Below are 12,646 nucleotides of genomic sequence, written 5' to 3'. Positions count from 1 at the left end.
CAGACACAATTTTTGTGCCGAGCAAGGACAACTATTCGACCAGAGGTCCTGCGAGAGCCTTCTCCAGGATAACGAAATATATTTTATGCCATTCAAAACTTTCTCCCAGGACCTCGACTCATCACAATAAATCAAATCAAAAGCTTGCGTAGCGAACAGGGAACAGGACTACCGAGTTGACCATTGTTCGGCTTGCCCTGTCTGCCACTCATCAATTTTTGAAAATTATTAAAAATTTAAATGGAATTCCGAAATACTTGAAATGCACTCCACACAAACACATGGCCACACAAAACCATAGAGAGCTGGCTGGTAACAAGGATATGGCACTATATCCATCGTCCTTCGTTGGATGAGTTGTTGTCGTTATTTGTGTGTCAGCCATGTCAAACATTTTCCCATTCCATCGATGTCATGCGTATGAAATTTTAATTTTAATTGTTCGCCAAATGCGCCGGACAAAATAAGTTCACATGACATATATACATGTATACATAGTGTATTTTCCATGTACGTGCATACATCTAAAGGATACTTGTTTTCCAGTGGTATGCCATTCAATATATGTATATTTACTGCCGTCGGGAGACGGGGGGGTGCTCTTTTTATATGCCTGACATTTTAATGGCCGAAATGAAAAGCCTTTGACCGCCGGCACACAGATTTTCCAGCAATAAAAACGCCTTCAATAAAAATTGAAGAACAATTGCGGGCCACAAAGTCGCCTCCTTTTGCGATGTAAAGCCCGTTTTAATGACTGCCACTTTATTGACTTTCTTGCGGCAGTCGAAGGAAGGAGCGGCAAGGGCAAGGACCCAAAGTGTCCATCATTAGCCGGCAATCCGACCGAAAAAAATCCATAATTATAATGCACCTTACATAACGCTTCATTAAGATAATGATAATGAATACGTGACCGCAAAGTGTGCGTTCGAAAGAGCGAGGCAGAGCACCACTTCCTGCTAGGTAATGGCACGCATGAGGATACCGGTACTGGTACAAGTGTATGTATGAGTATGACTGTGTGTGTGTGTGTGTGTGTGTGTCATTGTCGGATATGAGCTGCATAAGTGTGTGTGGGCATTTCTGAGAGTGGACTAGTGGACTCTGCATATGCTCCTCCTGTAAATGTAACCAGGCCCGAGGCCAGAGGGCAAATGGCCAGCCAGCAAGTGGCATTAACCACTTACCGCCCCAAAGGCAGCGGCGCGACAGCTCTGCACTGAGAAAAACTAGTGAAACTAAATTGAAATACCTGTCTTAGAAGCACAATAAACTAGTTATTTTAGTAGTGCATCCGTGTGCTTTTAGTTTTAATCAGACACTGCATTAAATGTGAATGCAGCCCAATTCACAAACTAATCTGTAAGTAGAAAGTGTCCTTGTTGGCATACAATTTGATCATGTTTTGCAGTGTAACCAGAGCGGATCGGAATGTAACAGAGGAGAGACAGAAAGTATAACTTGCCAGAGCCGGCCTCGTGCCGAGTTGTAAGTCCTTCGTCCTGAAGACGCGCGTCGCATGAAATGCGGTCGATAATTTACATAAAAAAAAAAAACAACAAACACAGACAACGCACACCGTAAATGAAAATGAAATAATATTTCATCAGGCAAAGGACCAAATATATGTATGTAGCATGGAAAAGGACTTGCCAAGTGGCTATCTGTGGCTATTTGGTTACCTCAATAAAGTTGACCAGCTCAAAAGTTTGAATGAAAGTGATGGTTTTAATTAAATTGACGTCCCCAAGGTATATGCATAGTTTTTATTAAATGGGTAATACATTTTTAATTGATATTAATTTGTAATGACTTACACCGCATTTGGCTAAGGGCTTTCCCATTTGGTCTATCCACCCCTCGATTGGGAAACTTATTTCTCTTCAATTTTCTATTTCCAAGGACCATAATGAAGTAAAACCCAATAATCATTACAAAGCAGGCAGAAAGTAAAGAGACAATTGGGCGTGGTCAGTACATAAAAAAAAATAGGTAAATTGTGTTGGCGGCTCAACTTTAAGCTGTTCAGTCATTGAACCCCAAAGACAGTCAACAATAAAATATATTTAGGGATGGTTTGGAAAAAACAAACAGGGTGGCGGATGTTTGCTGAATTGGGAAAAAGATGGCCAACATAATTAATTCACTTGCATGATAATCAAAATATCATTTGATTAATGTTTTGCCAACTCTTGCGGTTCGCCAAACACAACAACACGAAATATTGTTTTCATATTTAAAATTAGCCAAAAACGGGTTGCTCGGCTTCGAGGTTGTGGGAAATGGGAAATGGGTTCCAGAGCCCATGCGAAATGAGTTTTATGTTAAGAGCTAATTTGGGGTAATGCCGTAAAATGTGGCGCAGTTAAACAAATGCCAAACGAGTGTGGATGAGTGGGTTATTTAGGGGTTTAGGGGGGGGGGGGGTGGAAATCGGGGTGAAGAGCAAACTTTCATCTCGCTACCGTGCTAAGGCTGCTTTTTAACATGCTCCTCAAAGTGTGCTACATAAAATTGCACAATATGCGCATAAGCCACAGGAATTGTGAGCCGGTGTGAGTGCGAGTGTGTATGTGTGTGGAGAGGGGGTAGGCGGGTTCATTAGTGTGCGTCTGAGTGTGTCTGCAAGAACTGTAGCATACTTTTGTACGTTTGCCTTGCCAAAAAGATTTCATTACGTATGTATGTGTGCATCAGAGAACTGCAAGGGTGGCACTTTTTTACCACTCGACTCACACCCTACAATTTTGTGTGCGGGTGCTACTCGCCACGCACATCGCGGGTACTTACAAACACACAGTATAAATCTGAACATGCAGACAAGACACCCCGTTGTGTGCGCACCCGAATCAATACGGTGTTTTGCGTCGCGGGTGCCGCTCACACAGTGCCTAAAAAGGGATGAGTGAGAAAAACACTTGTGGGTATACCGTTAAACACATGGGTGTTTCCAAAAATACTCGGGTGTTTCCAAAAATACTCGAGTGGTCTCGTAGGTAGTCGAGTCAAATGGCGCCATACATAATGATTGTTGAGTTCTTGTGTCTTTGGTCCAGTGTCTCGGCTGTTAATTGCCCCTTTTTTGTTTTTTACGATGCAATTACTAGCTTGTTAGGATTCAGTATTATTTGGAAGCCAAAGGAAAAGGTCACAATAATGGCAGAAGCGGCTGATTTCGTTAAAAATAAAATTAACAATGGAACATACTCAGTTGCCAATAAACATAAAGGAAAAAGTGTTATTTGGAGCATTTTATGTGACATTTTAAAGGAAGATGAAACTGTTCTGGACGGATGGCTGTTCTGCAGGCAATGCCAGAAAGTGCTCAAATTTTTACACAAAAACACCTCCAATTTATCCCGCCATAAATGTTGTCTAACATTAAGACGACCAACGGAATTAAAAATTGTTTCGGAAAACGACAAGAAAGTAGCTATTGAAAAATGCACCCAATGGGTTGTCCAAGATTGTCGGCCGTTTTCTGCAGTAACCGGAGCCGGATTTAAAAATTTGGTGAAGTTTTTCCTACAAATCGGCGCTATCTATGGGGAACAGGTAGACGTCGATGACTTACTACCTGATCCAACAACATTAAGTCCTTATATTTAATAGATACTTTTTAAGCCCACTATGTTTTTATTATTTAGATTGAGACATTAAAAAACGTAAAAATCAACAAATGCCGTCTTTAATTGCAATTACTTTATGTGTTTGAAATGGGAGGCACCCATTGAGTCCATCAAAGAGCAAAGACATGAGCACAAAAATTTTCTTGGGTATTCCCTTTTACCCTTCATTTCTTATACCCGTCACGCTTCCACCCATACAAATTTTAGGCGTACAAAAAATGACCAGAGAACTGCAGCCCGCATACAAAAAATGACCTGCGGCCGATCGTTGACTGTGCGTCCACTCACCCATACGGCTCTTGCGCAGCAGGCCTCGGGTGGTTTTTTTACTCGTAACAAAAACACAACGTCGGTAAAACACTCGAGTATTTTGTGTTGCCGCAAGTAGGGTGTCAAAAAAAACGGGGTGCCTAGAGTACCGAGTGTTTATCGGGTGGACGTAGAGTGCGAGTGGCGGGCTGCAGTTCTCTGGTGTGCATGTGGGCGCTCCCTCCTCTCTCTCACTCTCCTTGGCTTCGTTTTCCTGGTCTCCTTCATCTGATTTTAGTGCTGTTGCCGTGGCCGCTCGAGGCTTTCATTTTAAATTAGTCAAAATGTCAACTTGACACAGATTTTCGGGACCCGCCAGCAATGAAAAGCGGTTTGTGGCTAAGACGGAAAATGAAGAAAAGTTGCCGGAGCGGAGCCTTGAAGTCCGCATCTTTGGTCTTTCAATTAACTTCTAACTTATGAATCGCTCATGGGCGCATTAAATGCACTTGCTTGTGTTCGTCAAATGGCATTATTTGAGAGTTCACTTCGATTTAATTGCACAATCAAATATGTATGTATATCTACTTGAAAATATCAAAAATAATTGAAATATGATACATATTCTACTTACGAACGAGCTAATACTAATAAATCAGGCAGCAAAATAAAAAGTATATTTTACAGTACAACTAATAATCTGGGTGCTTAACAACATTACAAGCTACACAAGTACAAGAAACGCCAAAAGCGGAATTCCCCTGCAAACTTTATTTTCAAGAGCCATCTCTTGACTGTATGAATGTTTAAAGTGCGCACTAAACGTTCACCTGAGCACGCTGATTCGAATCCCCCCCTTCATCCCTTCGGCTTCTTCTCAGACAAATATTGACAAAACATTCGCCATGCTCCTCTGCAGATTTCCAGTGCGATTCCCTTCGCAGCTCCTTCCTTTGCTTATCTTAAATTACAAATCAGTCAATATCGAATTGAAGGCAAACAGAAAAGACAGAAGAGAAGGAAGGAATCCCGAAAAGCGAGGAGCACTGCAGCTGGGGAGCAATTGGCATGCACTTGAGCTGGAATTCAGTTTGCAGCTTGGATTTTCCTTCTGTCTGACTAACTGACTGGCTTGCTGGCTGGCTGGCTATCCTTTGAGTGTCCCCGACGCAGTTGAAATTTGAATTTCCCTTTGCGTGAAAATATGAGCAACTATTTGGGGGGACAGCGAGCTACTGAATGGGACGGAAAGTGGGCCACCATCATCATCATCATTATTTGCATGTCTGGAGAATTAGTCCAATTTAAAACTCCTTGCGGAAACGTGACAGCTGTCCATGTAATTACGACTGGTCATCGCTAAAGAGGTTTTCCCAACCCAAGTTGCCCCACCAAACATCTGTGCATATGTGATGTATTCTAAACTTTCACACTGACACATTAAAAATTAAGCCAAATGCGACAATTAAAAGGGAAAATTCACGTAAAGAGAGGTCCTGGGAAAGCCAGCAGAAGTTTGGGACCCGAAACGCCACGCCCTCCGGCCAGCAAACTGCCAATCAGCCGTCAAGCAGTCAGTCAGTCAATCAATTTTCCATGTATACTTAAACAAAGGTAGCTTTTTGTATATATGTATGTGTATACATATCCCGGGCTGTAATTTCATAAATATTTAATGCGTGCTCGGGCCCGTGGTAAAGTATATACGATATGATACAAATACATATAGACAGGAGCAGCCGTAAGTGACAATTATCCTTGTCTTTCAGCTCCCAACCCCTCGGTAGGTTTTTCTTCGCCTGCAGCGGCTTGGAAAATTTACTTGGACTTTTCCCCGGCCATCATCTTGGCCAGGTTAGCATTAAGTGTAATTTTTTGTTAGTGGCAAACATTTCATGAATTAACAATGAGAGCGCAGCTCGGAAAAAGGACCTGGAAAAATCTAAGCGACGGTGGGGGGGGGGTGGTTTATAATAGTAGGAAAAGTGCGTGGCGCCGTTGGCAGTTAGTCATCTGAAGTTTTCCTGCCGCCGAAAAAATGAAATGTTCTACTACGTCATTGTCACACGTCTACATAGGACTGAAGGACACAAAGGGCGGATGAAGGAGATGGTGGTGTCGGAGGGCTAAGGGCTGAGTCGATGGGGGCGTGTCATCTAATGTAATGAAGCATGAAAAATGGTGGGCGTTCGGTGGTTCAAAGGTCGCTCAGCTTTTTCGCTTATTACCAACAAAGCGGCAGGAAATTCTGTATGCCAGCCGAGTTCACTTTTTCCACTCGCATATGATATATTTGTGCGGTTGTCAGGCGGCGTTTGAGGTGGCTAAAACGTAAGCTATTTAAATGATTGCTCTGGGCCGCATACACACACTCGGTGGAATAGCTCAGCCTAATTGCGTTTGTTGTATTCAAGAGGGTATGCTACATGAATTTTGATTAATTCGGTGGAGCCAGCGATTAAGCTAGATTGTCCACCTGTAGGTAACGCACATTCACCTCCCAGTTTCCCAGTGTTCCAGTTTCCCAAACTCCCAAACTCCCAACCTCCCTCAACTGGCTTTTTGCAGCCCAGCTGATGACATCACCTGGCTGGCAATCGACCTGCGTGAGCGCCCAGAAATGCCATAAACCATGCACTCACTCAAGTTTTGAGCTTAGCAAAATGTTGAGGACTTCATGAATACCGCTTAAATGCCGCTCTATCCAGCACTCCATCCTGCGAAACTTTAAATAAGTGTAGCGCTGAAAACATCAAGAAAATAAGCTCACGCAACAGAACGAGAACAAGCCTGAGAATCTGCACAAAAAGAAAAAAAAAACAATTTGCATGAAATGTCGACACGACTACGTGGAAAATTACCTTCACCCACTTTGGTGGAAAGTTCCGTTGGCATTACGTTGGCTAAAAAAGCCCTGCCCTGGCTACTTTAAGTTGGCCAAAAGAAGGCGACGCATTTCGCAACGGAAGTAAAGTAACTTTAAACTGAGTATTTTCATTGGAATGAATCTACATAAAAAAGCTTGCATATTTGGGTCATTACATTTTCGTAGCTGCAGAGTTTTTAAGACGAAAGTTGAAGAACTTACATGTAAAATATGAAATGCTATTGAATCTCCAATATATTTTTATTTAATACATACGAATGTGAACTTTAAGCCAAATGAATTGCTGCACAAATGGCGAGCTTCTCCCTTTCATTAACACCTCCTTTCATAAAAAGCCACTTTAAAGGGCGTATTTATTACATAGTTGACTGAGGATGAGCTCAGTGTAATTATGATATCCAAGGCTACTGGGAGAGTGTCCTTTCATGTTCCCAGCGCCACTTTGTTGCTGCTGCCGTTCAGCATTTCCCGAAGCTCATTTTTGCACTCATTAGGTGCTGGCGCCCGAAAGTGTGCAGCGCAAGGGGGATTCGGCCAGAACTGGCCAGTGGAGATGGAAGGCCAGGCCAAGAAGAAAATGGCAAAAAGTGAGTGCGGGGAAAATGGGAAAGTGCGCGCGAAATGGCGAAAAGTCAGCAGATGCTACTGGCCGCTGGCTGATGGAGAGCTCTGGATGCCGGCAAGATGAATTTTTGATGCCCCAAAGTGAGCCAGCTGCAGCGAGAGCGGCCTTAAAGTGGCCACAGCTCTAATGGCCAAAAGGTGAGCCAACTGAAACTCCAGTTCTCGGCCAGTTGGAGCATTTTTTTTAATCGCTTCGTTATTCCGCCGTGGGGTGCAGTTGTTCCTGCAAGGCCAAAACCAAACCGTTGCCAGCCGCGATAATTGAAAATTAAATTTAATTTTATGCCCAAAGTTAAACATTTGCTCAGTCGCGGAGAAATAACACGCATACGCACTGTATTCCCTGGCTCGCGGCTTCATCATCGTAGGTGTCCTGCTGCCTGCCTGTGCGTCGTGTGCTTAGTCCCTTTTGCATCGTGTGAACCGGCACAATTGTTGCGGATTTTCACAAGCGATAATCATAAAAATGAAAATTTTAATAGCGCGCGTGGAGACGAAGGAGAAAATCCCCTCTCTCTCTCTCTCACTCCTTCCACACACACTCGCTTTTCCACCGCCTCTTGCGTGTGTGTCGGTTGATTTTTCTAGCTGTTTACCTACACACGCACACATGCACACACACACATGGCCGCCTATTGATTTTGTCCCGTATGTTGGTGCTTGCAGATGTTTGTGGCATGATCCTAGGCGCTGCAGCAACAAATTTCACTTCGACAGGCTCATTATGGTTTAGCGAAACACGAATACCCTCCAGACCCATTGGCGCATAAAATGTTGGGGTCCCGAACGGTTTTATTTTTGGGCTGTTTTGTGGATTACCTAAGCTCACACGCTTAGGGCTAAAAGTTTATGATTGCTTTCGGCGTATGGAAATACATCTGGTGGGGAGGCGGCTCGCCAAAACCACAAAAGCATTCTCGGATTTGATTTTCTAATTAAGAGCCCTTTGACGTAAAGAGAGAATGTCAATTAGTGTAGGCCAATTTTCACCACAACGTTACCGTTGACTAATGCACGGAAACATCATAGCAAAATGTTATATTCTGTTTCTAATTAATATTAATATATCGTTTCAGATGACACAATCCTTTACGTTTATTCCACAGAAGCCCACCATTTTCAGTTAATGGTTTCATTATTGTGAAAACTTACCTTTTAAGAACTTTAGTTATTTTTCAATCCGTCGTCTGGAATTCAATGAAGTCTTCTCGTCATTTGCAATTGGTCCGCTTGATAAAGTAATTAATATTTTCGCGTAGCATTCATAAACACGCAGTCTAATTTAATTGATATGTTTTCTAGTCGTTATAGTTTTAGACTTTTGCTGAGGCTTCCTCAATGATATGTGACAATATTGTTGTATGTATATATCTCTCTCTTGTTATATTCGAGACAACTAATGTAAAACTTCTAACAAAAATTACTGTTCTTTTGGATTTTCTAAGGTAACTAGATCTTAGATAATTGTAAATTTAATATTTATATTTGCTCTTTGCAAGAGCTTTGATATGTATGCGATAATTTGCACAACTCTCCTTAGGCTAGTTCATTTGTTTTGTTTTTTATTTTGTTGATAAGATAAAAAAGCTTGATTAGGGATTCAGCAAGCTTTTTAGGCGTTTTACATGATATGTTTACGTTTCCATTCGTAGATTTTTTTAATTTCTTGAATTACATTTCTTTTAAATGTGCTAATTTAATATACTTTTCATATTTCACCTTTTGGCATTAAACGATTTACATGATATGTATGGTTATCGCATTGGTTTCTATTCTTTTAAGACAATAAAATATCGTTTTGGTTTTTAGGTAATTGCTGGAATTATTTAGCTGCTTGTCTCAGCTTTTTTTGTTGTTGTATATTTAGTTATTTAATATTTTCTATAGACTATAGAATGATATGTGTTGATATGAGTCTTTTCTTTTAAGTTACATTTCTAAAATATATTTATCGTGCGTTTTTTTTTTATTTTGTCAGCATTCTCTTAAGGGCTTAACTTTTGTTTATAAATTTTCCATCCACTGTGAATGTCTTCCACAAAATTGCGATGTTGTCTCTTGGACTTTCTCTTCCGACTCTGGCTCTCTTTCGCAGTAATGGCTGCTTTCTCTTACTCCTCGAGCCCCCTTTCTCCAACTCCGCGACCTCCTCCGCGCTTTCTTCCTCTCGCTCTCTTTTTGCCCACGCTCCTTCTCCACCCCCTTCTCTTTGCTTTCACAGGCGGCAACGGCAGCGGCAGTTTCTCTATGTATTCGTTTTTTTTTCCTGCCGTTGTATTTCAGTAACTTTTTCCGATTCCGCTTTGGGCCCGCATTCGCTTTCACCGAAAAAAACCGTAGGCGAACAAACAACAACAACTCGGGTTGGAAATTATTTATTCAAGTCAATTAAGTTTTTATGCCCGGGAATTTGTCGATTTTCGGTAATTATCTCTGGCGCAGATTGGGTTAATCCGTATATCCTGGAAGATATATGTAGATAGATATATCCTCTTTGCCGCTGCCGTTGGACGGCCCACACCCGTAAAAATAGCAAAGCAATGGAAATTATACAATCACTGGCTGCGAATTCGAAACAATAAATTTTTGGTGGCACTCGCGTTTCGAAGAATTTCTCGATTTGGCTTCGGAATAAGTTGGCTGCGCCCTGCGGGGTATGCAGCGTTTTATTTATCGCACAATTTCAGATATTGGTCTCAATTTGGCTATATTTTTCGGGGTTTTCACTATATATATCGCTGGCCTCTGTGTTCGCTGCGTGTGACTGAGTCGGAGTGTTTTCGTTTACTCAGGAGCCAGCGCAGGATGCGTGCGATGCCAGGCCATGAATTTTTCATCATCGGGCATCCTTATTAGAGATTTTCGCCCCATCTCGTTGAGATTGCTGCGCGCAGATCCAAAAAGCATCCAAGAGAGCGTAGAAAAGAGCGAACGGAAGTCCTGCGAGAGCGCCCACACACACGCACACATTTGTTATTAAGTGCTTGTTGTGGGTGGTGCATCTCCTTAATATTAACCCCCCGCCTGAAATAAAATTCTCAATTTTCCCTGGCCCTTGCATTTCGTTCAAGGCCCATCATAATCTCATTCAGGTATTTTTCCTGAATTTTTTCCTTGCTTTTTCGGGGGTTGTTTGGCTGTCTTCCATTTGGTGGGGGTCCGTGTTTTACGGCAAGGGGCGGCTTTTTGGGGGTGGCTTTATCTTTATCTGTTTGTTTTTCGCTCTCTTGTCGCTTATATAGCTTTCACATTGTCTGCCTTAATGGTCTTGTCACTTTGACATATCCCGTAGAAGAGCGAAAGATAGAAAGCGTATTAATTCTGCGCAGGTTTTTAGAGAAGACGAAAGGCGTACTTTGGTACAATGGTAGCTGAATCGGCTAAATTTATGACTATTTCCGGTGGTTGCCTTGGCTAATACAGCGAAGTTTCTAATTCGCCGCACAATTGAATTGTAGTGGCGCGCCGGCAGGTGTCGCTTTAGTTGTAGATGTAGATTTTCAAAAATATGTATATTTTTCTATTAAAATAAATACGTATTAAAATCATTGTTGTAAAATAAATTTAAAGAATTTTTTTTTAATTTCAATTAAATCACATACTTTTTTTTAATTAAATTTATATGACAGAGGTAGAAGTTTTTTAAAAACACCCTTTCGAACAAATATGCATTTTGTTTGTGATGTAGCACAATATTTTGTTATGATAACCAATGCCTTAAGTAATTATAATTTTTTTTTAAAATATGTTATAATTCAACTTAAATTTAAATTTGTGCTCATCCAAAACCAGGCAGTCTTTAATTGCCTGTGCAAATAGACCTAATTTCCATAGCTTTCACCAGGCAACAAAAATAACAAAATCAGCCATAACGATTGTTTGACAAACAATAATAGAAAAATCAAAATACATCAGGTTTATATGTGTACACTTATATAAACAGCCTGATTACGCAGTTGAGCTTGCAAACAATAAATTAAATTACACCATAATACGTTTGTGGGCTTTCACTTGTATTTGAAGTGCTTTTATTCACGTGCAGCTTGAAATCAACTAAAGTTAACTCTTAGAAATTGTAAAGCATCTCTTCCTTGTAATTACCTTACAACACAGCATTCGCTGGCCCCAAGAAATTCTTGTCAAAAACTTCCTTCGAGAAAGCCCCCTTTGCAGTCTCTCTCTCTCTCTCTTTAATTGCGCATTTCGACTTTTCTTGGATGACATCTGTTGGCCTTCCTGCCCTGCGTCCTAGCCCAAGTATGTTTTCTTCTTGTTTTTTCTTTTTTTTTTTTGGTTAAAATGAAAATCAATAAAAAGCTCAATGACGTCAGCCGCCCAGACACACACACAAACGCACACACACGCACACTTACAAAGTAAGCGGCAACATCGGAAAATGCTGGCGGCCAAATACAGCTCCTGGCACTCCCAGACTCCACCTGCCACTCCCCCCGCCCACGTAGCTTGCTCTCATCTCCGCCGGAAATCCAATCGCTCCCCTTCGTGTGCCAGTGTGTGTGTGTGCCGGCGACTGTGCGAGTGTTGCGGGTGTGCGAGTGTTGCGAGCCGAAGACACTGCACGTGAGCAGGCTATCAGCAATGGAATAAGAGTTTCGACAGCCAGAAACGCGTTTATCTTTCTGTTTTCAGCTGTCATACGCTGAGAACAAATTTGTAGTTGAATTAAGACAAACTAAAGTAATATTCTATTAATTAAATGGTTTTTAGTATTATAATAAAAATATTTTTAATTTGTACCTAGATCAATTCCCAAACTAAAACTATTGTTATATGGGACTTTGATAGTTAAACTACAAATAAGATACTGCAGATATTTGTTCGATATATTTAATAACTATGCATTGATTCGTATGCATATTAGTAATATTACTTATTTATTTCTCTGTAACTCTGCCAAAGGCATCCAAAGTAAAGGAAATGCACTGGTGAAGGAAGGCTGGCCTGGAGTGGCTGTGACAATTTACGCCAAATCTCATGATGGCTGCGATAAGCTGACAGATAAAAGCGATAACAGCGACGACAACTCAAGCCAATTGAGAAATATGCAACAGAAGTGTACAAATTTTTGTGGGCTTTGAGTGTTGGATATTTTTGACAAGCACGTGATGTGTTAAGGTCAAAAGTTGGGCATCCAAAAATAGATTTGGCTCAAATGGATTTAAAGCAGATCTAAGCAAGCGAAATCATTTTAAAGGAAATTGCTAAAGTTTTAGAAGAAATAAATATAAATGAA

General features: G+C 41.2%; 1 protein-coding gene across 2 annotated transcripts in view, besides 1 other annotated feature; it reads right to left on the bottom strand.

Annotated features, from left to right (window-relative positions):
- The window catches only part of cpo (couch potato), a 99,061-nt gene extending 88,879 nt beyond the window's left edge, over positions 1-10,182 (bottom strand). For both annotated transcript variants that reach the window (NM_001014631.3, NM_169781.4), the window contains exon 1: positions 8,545-10,182. The gene's annotated coding sequence lies outside the window, so the exon portion shown is untranslated. The remainder of the gene's footprint in view (positions 1-8,544) is intronic.
- Positions 2,698-4,103: a mobile genetic element.
- Positions 10,183-12,646: the final 2,464 nt, after the last annotated feature.

This window comes from Drosophila melanogaster, chromosome 3R, assembly GCF_000001215.4.
Source record: "Drosophila melanogaster chromosome 3R".
Lineage (NCBI taxonomy): Eukaryota > Metazoa > Arthropoda > Insecta > Diptera > Drosophilidae > Drosophila > Drosophila melanogaster.
The sequence above is the reverse complement of the archived record's forward strand: the minus strand, read 5'-3'. Positions and strand labels throughout refer to the sequence as shown.